Source organism: Aquarana catesbeiana, unplaced genomic scaffold (genome assembly GCF_042186555.1).
Source record: "Aquarana catesbeiana isolate 2022-GZ unplaced genomic scaffold, ASM4218655v1 unanchor169, whole genome shotgun sequence".
Taxonomy (NCBI): domain Eukaryota; kingdom Metazoa; phylum Chordata; class Amphibia; order Anura; family Ranidae; genus Aquarana; species Aquarana catesbeiana.
The window spans coordinates 24,848-30,847 of NW_027362589.1; the positions used below are offsets into that span (position 1 = coordinate 24,848).

The 6,000-nt window shown below is 54.5% G+C and overlaps 9 non-coding genes across 9 annotated transcripts; all 9 read left to right on the forward strand.

Moving 5' to 3' along the window:
• The first annotated feature begins 49 nt into the window (after nucleotides 1-49).
• LOC141121407 (U1 spliceosomal RNA) lies at nucleotides 50-213 on the forward strand. The gene has a single exon (XR_012240497.1). It is a non-coding gene; the product is annotated as a U1 spliceosomal RNA (small nuclear RNA).
• Nucleotides 214-739: 526 nt separating this feature from the next.
• LOC141121416 (U1 spliceosomal RNA) lies at nucleotides 740-903 on the forward strand. The gene has a single exon (XR_012240506.1). It is a non-coding gene; the product is annotated as a U1 spliceosomal RNA (small nuclear RNA).
• A 526-nt stretch (nucleotides 904-1,429) lies between these two features.
• LOC141121409 (U1 spliceosomal RNA) lies at nucleotides 1,430-1,593 on the forward strand. The gene has a single exon (XR_012240499.1). It is a non-coding gene; the product is annotated as a U1 spliceosomal RNA (small nuclear RNA).
• Nucleotides 1,594-2,119: 526 nt separating this feature from the next.
• Nucleotides 2,120-2,283, forward strand: LOC141121410 (U1 spliceosomal RNA). Its single transcript, XR_012240500.1, has one exon. It is a non-coding gene; the product is annotated as a U1 spliceosomal RNA (small nuclear RNA).
• Nucleotides 2,284-2,809: 526 nt separating this feature from the next.
• Nucleotides 2,810-2,973, forward strand: LOC141121411 (U1 spliceosomal RNA). The gene has a single exon (XR_012240501.1). It is a non-coding gene; the product is annotated as a U1 spliceosomal RNA (small nuclear RNA).
• Nucleotides 2,974-3,499: 526 nt separating this feature from the next.
• Nucleotides 3,500-3,663, forward strand: LOC141121412 (U1 spliceosomal RNA). The gene has a single exon (XR_012240502.1). It is a non-coding gene; the product is annotated as a U1 spliceosomal RNA (small nuclear RNA).
• Nucleotides 3,664-4,189: 526 nt separating this feature from the next.
• On the forward strand, nucleotides 4,190-4,353 carry LOC141121413 (U1 spliceosomal RNA). The gene has a single exon (XR_012240503.1). It is a non-coding gene; the product is annotated as a U1 spliceosomal RNA (small nuclear RNA).
• A 526-nt stretch (nucleotides 4,354-4,879) lies between these two features.
• On the forward strand, nucleotides 4,880-5,043 carry LOC141121414 (U1 spliceosomal RNA). The gene has a single exon (XR_012240504.1). It is a non-coding gene; the product is annotated as a U1 spliceosomal RNA (small nuclear RNA).
• A 526-nt stretch (nucleotides 5,044-5,569) lies between these two features.
• LOC141121415 (U1 spliceosomal RNA) lies at nucleotides 5,570-5,733 on the forward strand. The gene has a single exon (XR_012240505.1). It is a non-coding gene; the product is annotated as a U1 spliceosomal RNA (small nuclear RNA).
• The last annotated feature ends 267 nt before the right edge of the window (nucleotides 5,734-6,000 follow it).

Consider the following 6,000-nt stretch of genomic DNA (forward strand, 5'->3'; position numbering starts at 1 on the left):
GTGGAGGCGTGCCCCTGACCGGGGGGTGCTAGAGTGACGATTCCAACTCATACTTACCTGGCAGGGGAGATACCATGATCATGAAGGTGGTTCTCCCAGGGCGAGGCTCGGCCATTGCACTCCGGCTGTGCTGACCCCTGCGATTTCCTCAAATGCAGGAAACTCGACTGCATAATTTGTGGTAGTGGGGGACTGCGTTCGCGCTTTCCCCTGATTATTCCTGGTCAAAAGACAGCTTGACGAAAGAAACTACGGGGCCTTTATCGTTTCTACAAGGTTTCCTCCAGCCACCTGTTCCTGTCTCAGGTGGGGTCTGTGCGGGGCCTTCTACGAGGGTTCAACGCGTCAGCCACTTGTCCTGCATCAAACCCATATCTGTATGCTGCATGCTTTCCCTATCCCTATGCTATGGGCTCGCCGCGGGCCTAGTTTCGCAGAACAAAGCTGCCTCGTGCCTGGATGCTTAGTCGCCGCCCCTCTATGCAAATATATGTGTGCTGCAGTGTAGCTTGGGAGCCTGGTTGTAAACCCCTTGCGTGCATAAAGACATTTTCAGAGGCTTCCCAGGAGGGCTACCAAAAAGGAACCAATACGCCTGACTGTTCACAGGGATAATGTGCCTTGCTGATGGAATAGCTGCGACTGAGGCTAGTTTGCCAGCAGGCACCCAGAAAGCCCCTCCATAACCTGGTGGAGGCGTGCCCCTGACCGGGGGGTGCTAGAGTGACGATTCCAACTCATACTTACCTGGCAGGGGAGATACCATGATCATGAAGGTGGTTCTCCCAGGGCGAGGCTCGGCCATTGCACTCCGGCTGTGCTGACCCCTGCGATTTCCTCAAATGCAGGAAACTCGACTGCATAATTTGTGGTAGTGGGGGACTGCGTTCGCACTTTCCCCTGATTATTCCTGGTCAAAAGACAGCTTGACGAAAGAAACTACGGGGCCTTTATCGTTTCTACAAGGTTTCCTCCAGCCACCTGTTCCTGTCTCAGGTGGGGTCTGTGCGGGGCCTTCTACGAGGGTTCAACGCGTCAGCCACTTGTCCTGCATCAAACCCATATCTGTATGCTGCATGCTTTCCCTATCCCTATGCTATGGGCTCGCCGCGGGCCTAGTTTCGCAGAACAAAGCTGCCTCGTGCCTGGATGCTTAGTCGCCGCCCCTCTATGCAAATATATGTGTGCTGCAGTGTAGCTTGGGAGCCTGGTTGTAAACCCCTTGCGTGCATAAAGACATTTTCAGAGGCTTCCCAGGAGGGCTACCAAAAAGGAACCAATACGCCTGACTGTTCACAGGGATAATGTGCCTTGCTGATGGAATAGCTGCGACTGAGGCTAGTTTGCCAGCAGGCACCCAGAAAGCCCCTCCATAACCTGGTGGAGGCGTGCCCCTGACCGGGGGGTGCTAGAGTGACGATTCCAACTCATACTTACCTGGCAGGGGAGATACCATGATCATGAAGGTGGTTCTCCCAGGGCGAGGCTCGGCCATTGCACTCCGGCTGTGCTGACCCCTGCGATTTCCTCAAATGCAGGAAACTCGACTGCATAATTTGTGGTAGTGGGGGACTGCGTTCGCGCTTTCCCCTGATTATTCCTGGTCAAAAGACAGCTTGACGAAAGAAACTACGGGGCCTTTATCGTTTCTACAAGGTTTCCTCCAGCCACCTGTTCCTGTCTCAGGTGGGGTCTGTGCGGGGCCTTCTACGAGGGTTCAACGCGTCAGCCACTTGTCCTGCATCAAACCCATATCTGTATGCTGCATGCTTTCCCTATCCCTATGCTATGGGCTCGCCGCGGGCCTAGTTTCGCAGAACAAAGCTGCCTCGTGCCTGGATGCTTAGTCGCCGCCCCTCTATGCAAATATATGTGTGCTGCAGTGTAGCTTGGGAGCCTGGTTGTAAACCCCTTGCGTGCATAAAGACATTTTCAGAGGCTTCCCAGGAGGGCTACCAAAAAGGAACCAATACGCCTGACTGTTCACAGGGATAATGTGCCTTGCTGATGGAATAGCTGCGACTGAGGCTAGTTTGCCAGCAGGCACCCAGAAAGCCCCTCCATAACCTGGTGGAGGCGTGCCCCTGACCGGGGGGTGCTAGAGTGACGATTCCAACTCATACTTACCTGGCAGGGGAGATACCATGATCATGAAGGTGGTTCTCCCAGGGCGAGGCTCGGCCATTGCACTCCGGCTGTGCTGACCCCTGCGATTTCCTCAAATGCAGGAAACTCGACTGCATAATTTGTGGTAGTGGGGGACTGCGTTCGCGCTTTCCCCTGATTATTCCTGGTCAAAAGACAGCTTGACGAAAGAAACTACGGGGCCTTTATCGTTTCTACAAGGTTTCCTCCAGCCACCTGTTCCTGTCTCAGGTGGGGTCTGTGCGGGGCCTTCTACGAGGGTTCAACGCGTCAGCCACTTGTCCTGCATCAAACCCATATCTGTATGCTGCATGCTTTCCCTATCCCTATGCTATGGGCTCGCCGCGGGCCTAGTTTCGCAGAACAAAGCTGCCTCGTGCCTGGATGCTTAGTCGCCGCCCCTCTATGCAAATATATGTGTGCTGCAGTGTAGCTTGGGAGCCTGGTTGTAAACCCCTTGCGTGCATAAAGACATTTTCAGAGGCTTCCCAGGAGGGCTACCAAAAAGGAACCAATACGCCTGACTGTTCACAGGGATAATGTGCCTTGCTGATGGAATAGCTGCGACTGAGGCTAGTTTGCCAGCAGGCACCCAGAAAGCCCCTCCATAACCTGGTGGAGGCGTGCCCCTGACCGGGGGGTGCTAGAGTGACGATTCCAACTCATACTTACCTGGCAGGGGAGATACCATGATCATGAAGGTGGTTCTCCCAGGGCGAGGCTCGGCCATTGCACTCCGGCTGTGCTGACCCCTGCGATTTCCTCAAATGCAGGAAACTCGACTGCATAATTTGTGGTAGTGGGGGACTGCGTTCGCGCTTTCCCCTGATTATTCCTGGTCAAAAGACAGCTTGACGAAAGAAACTACGGGGCCTTTATCGTTTCTACAAGGTTTCCTCCAGCCACCTGTTCCTGTCTCAGGTGGGGTCTGTGCGGGGCCTTCTACGAGGGTTCAACGCGTCAGCCACTTGTCCTGCATCAAACCCATATCTGTATGCTGCATGCTTTCCCTATCCCTATGCTATGGGCTCGCCGCGGGCCTAGTTTCGCAGAACAAAGCTGCCTCGTGCCTGGATGCTTAGTCGCCGCCCCTCTATGCAAATATATGTGTGCTGCAGTGTAGCTTGGGAGCCTGGTTGTAAACCCCTTGCGTGCATAAAGACATTTTCAGAGGCTTCCCAGGAGGGCTACCAAAAAGGAACCAATACGCCTGACTGTTCACAGGGATAATGTGCCTTGCTGATGGAATAGCTGCGACTGAGGCTAGTTTGCCAGCAGGCACCCAGAAAGCCCCTCCATAACCTGGTGGAGGCGTGCCCCTGACCGGGGGGTGCTAGAGTGACGATTCCAACTCATACTTACCTGGCAGGGGAGATACCATGATCATGAAGGTGGTTCTCCCAGGGCGAGGCTCGGCCATTGCACTCCGGCTGTGCTGACCCCTGCGATTTCCTCAAATGCAGGAAACTCGACTGCATAATTTGTGGTAGTGGGGGACTGCGTTCGCGCTTTCCCCTGATTATTCCTGGTCAAAAGACAGCTTGACGAAAGAAACTACGGGGCCTTTATCGTTTCTACAAGGTTTCCTCCAGCCACCTGTTCCTGTCTCAGGTGGGGTCTGTGCGGGGCCTTCTACGAGGGTTCAACGCGTCAGCCACTTGTCCTGCATCAAACCCATATCTGTATGCTGCATGCTTTCCCTATCCCTATGCTATGGGCTCGCCGCGGGCCTAGTTTCGCAGAACAAAGCTGCCTCGTGCCTGGATGCTTAGTCGCCGCCCCTCTATGCAAATATATGTGTGCTGCAGTGTAGCTTGGGAGCCTGGTTGTAAACCCCTTGCGTGCATAAAGACATTTTCAGAGGCTTCCCAGGAGGGCTACCAAAAAGGAACCAATACGCCTGACTGTTCACAGGGATAATGTGCCTTGCTGATGGAATAGCTGCGACTGAGGCTAGTTTGCCAGCAGGCACCCAGAAAGCCCCTCCATAACCTGGTGGAGGCGTGCCCCTGACCGGGGGGTGCTAGAGTGACGATTCCAACTCATACTTACCTGGCAGGGGAGATACCATGATCATGAAGGTGGTTCTCCCAGGGCGAGGCTCGGCCATTGCACTCCGGCTGTGCTGACCCCTGCGATTTCCTCAAATGCAGGAAACTCGACTGCATAATTTGTGGTAGTGGGGGACTGCGTTCGCGCTTTCCCCTGATTATTCCTGGTCAAAAGACAGCTTGACGAAAGAAACTACGGGGCCTTTATCGTTTCTACAAGGTTTCCTCCAGCCACCTGTTCCTGTCTCAGGTGGGGTCTGTGCGGGGCCTTCTACGAGGGTTCAACGCGTCAGCCACTTGTCCTGCATCAAACCCATATCTGTATGCTGCATGCTTTCCCTATCCCTATGCTATGGGCTCGCCGCGGGCCTAGTTTCGCAGAACAAAGCTGCCTCGTGCCTGGATGCTTAGTCGCCGCCCCTCTATGCAAATATATGTGTGCTGCAGTGTAGCTTGGGAGCCTGGTTGTAAACCCCTTGCGTGCATAAAGACATTTTCAGAGGCTTCCCAGGAGGGCTACCAAAAAGGAACCAATACGCCTGACTGTTCACAGGGATAATGTGCCTTGCTGATGGAATAGCTGCGACTGAGGCTAGTTTGCCAGCAGGCACCCAGAAAGCCCCTCCATAACCTGGTGGAGGCGTGCCCCTGACCGGGGGGTGCTAGAGTGACGATTCCAACTCATACTTACCTGGCAGGGGAGATACCATGATCATGAAGGTGGTTCTCCCAGGGCGAGGCTCGGCCATTGCACTCCGGCTGTGCTGACCCCTGCGATTTCCTCAAATGCAGGAAACTCGACTGCATAATTTGTGGTAGTGGGGGACTGCGTTCGCGCTTTCCCCTGATTATTCCTGGTCAAAAGACAGCTTGACGAAAGAAACTACGGGGCCTTTATCGTTTCTACAAGGTTTCCTCCAGCCACCTGTTCCTGTCTCAGGTGGGGTCTGTGCGGGGCCTTCTACGAGGGTTCAACGCGTCAGCCACTTGTCCTGCATCAAACCCATATCTGTATGCTGCATGCTTTCCCTATCCCTATGCTATGGGCTCGCCGCGGGCCTAGTTTCGCAGAACAAAGCTGCCTCGTGCCTGGATGCTTAGTCGCCGCCCCTCTATGCAAATATATGTGTGCTGCAGTGTAGCTTGGGAGCCTGGTTGTAAACCCCTTGCGTGCATAAAGACATTTTCAGAGGCTTCCCAGGAGGGCTACCAAAAAGGAACCAATACGCCTGACTGTTCACAGGGATAATGTGCCTTGCTGATGGAATAGCTGCGACTGAGGCTAGTTTGCCAGCAGGCACCCAGAAAGCCCCTCCATAACCTGGTGGAGGCGTGCCCCTGACCGGGGGGTGCTAGAGTGACGATTCCAACTCATACTTACCTGGCAGGGGAGATACCATGATCATGAAGGTGGTTCTCCCAGGGCGAGGCTCGGCCATTGCACTCCGGCTGTGCTGACCCCTGCGATTTCCTCAAATGCAGGAAACTCGACTGCATAATTTGTGGTAGTGGGGGACTGCGTTCGCGCTTTCCCCTGATTATTCCTGGTCAAAAGACAGCTTGACGAAAGAAACTACGGGGCCTTTATCGTTTCTACAAGGTTTCCTCCAGCCACCTGTTCCTGTCTCAGGTGGGGTCTGTGCGGGGCCTTCTACGAGGGTTCAACGCGTCAGCCACTTGTCCTGCATCAAACCCATATCTGTATGCTGCATGCTTTCCCTATCCCTATGCTATGGGCTCGCCGCGGGCCTAGTTTCGCAGAACAAAGCTGCCTCGTGCCTGGATGCTTAGTCGCCGCCCCTCT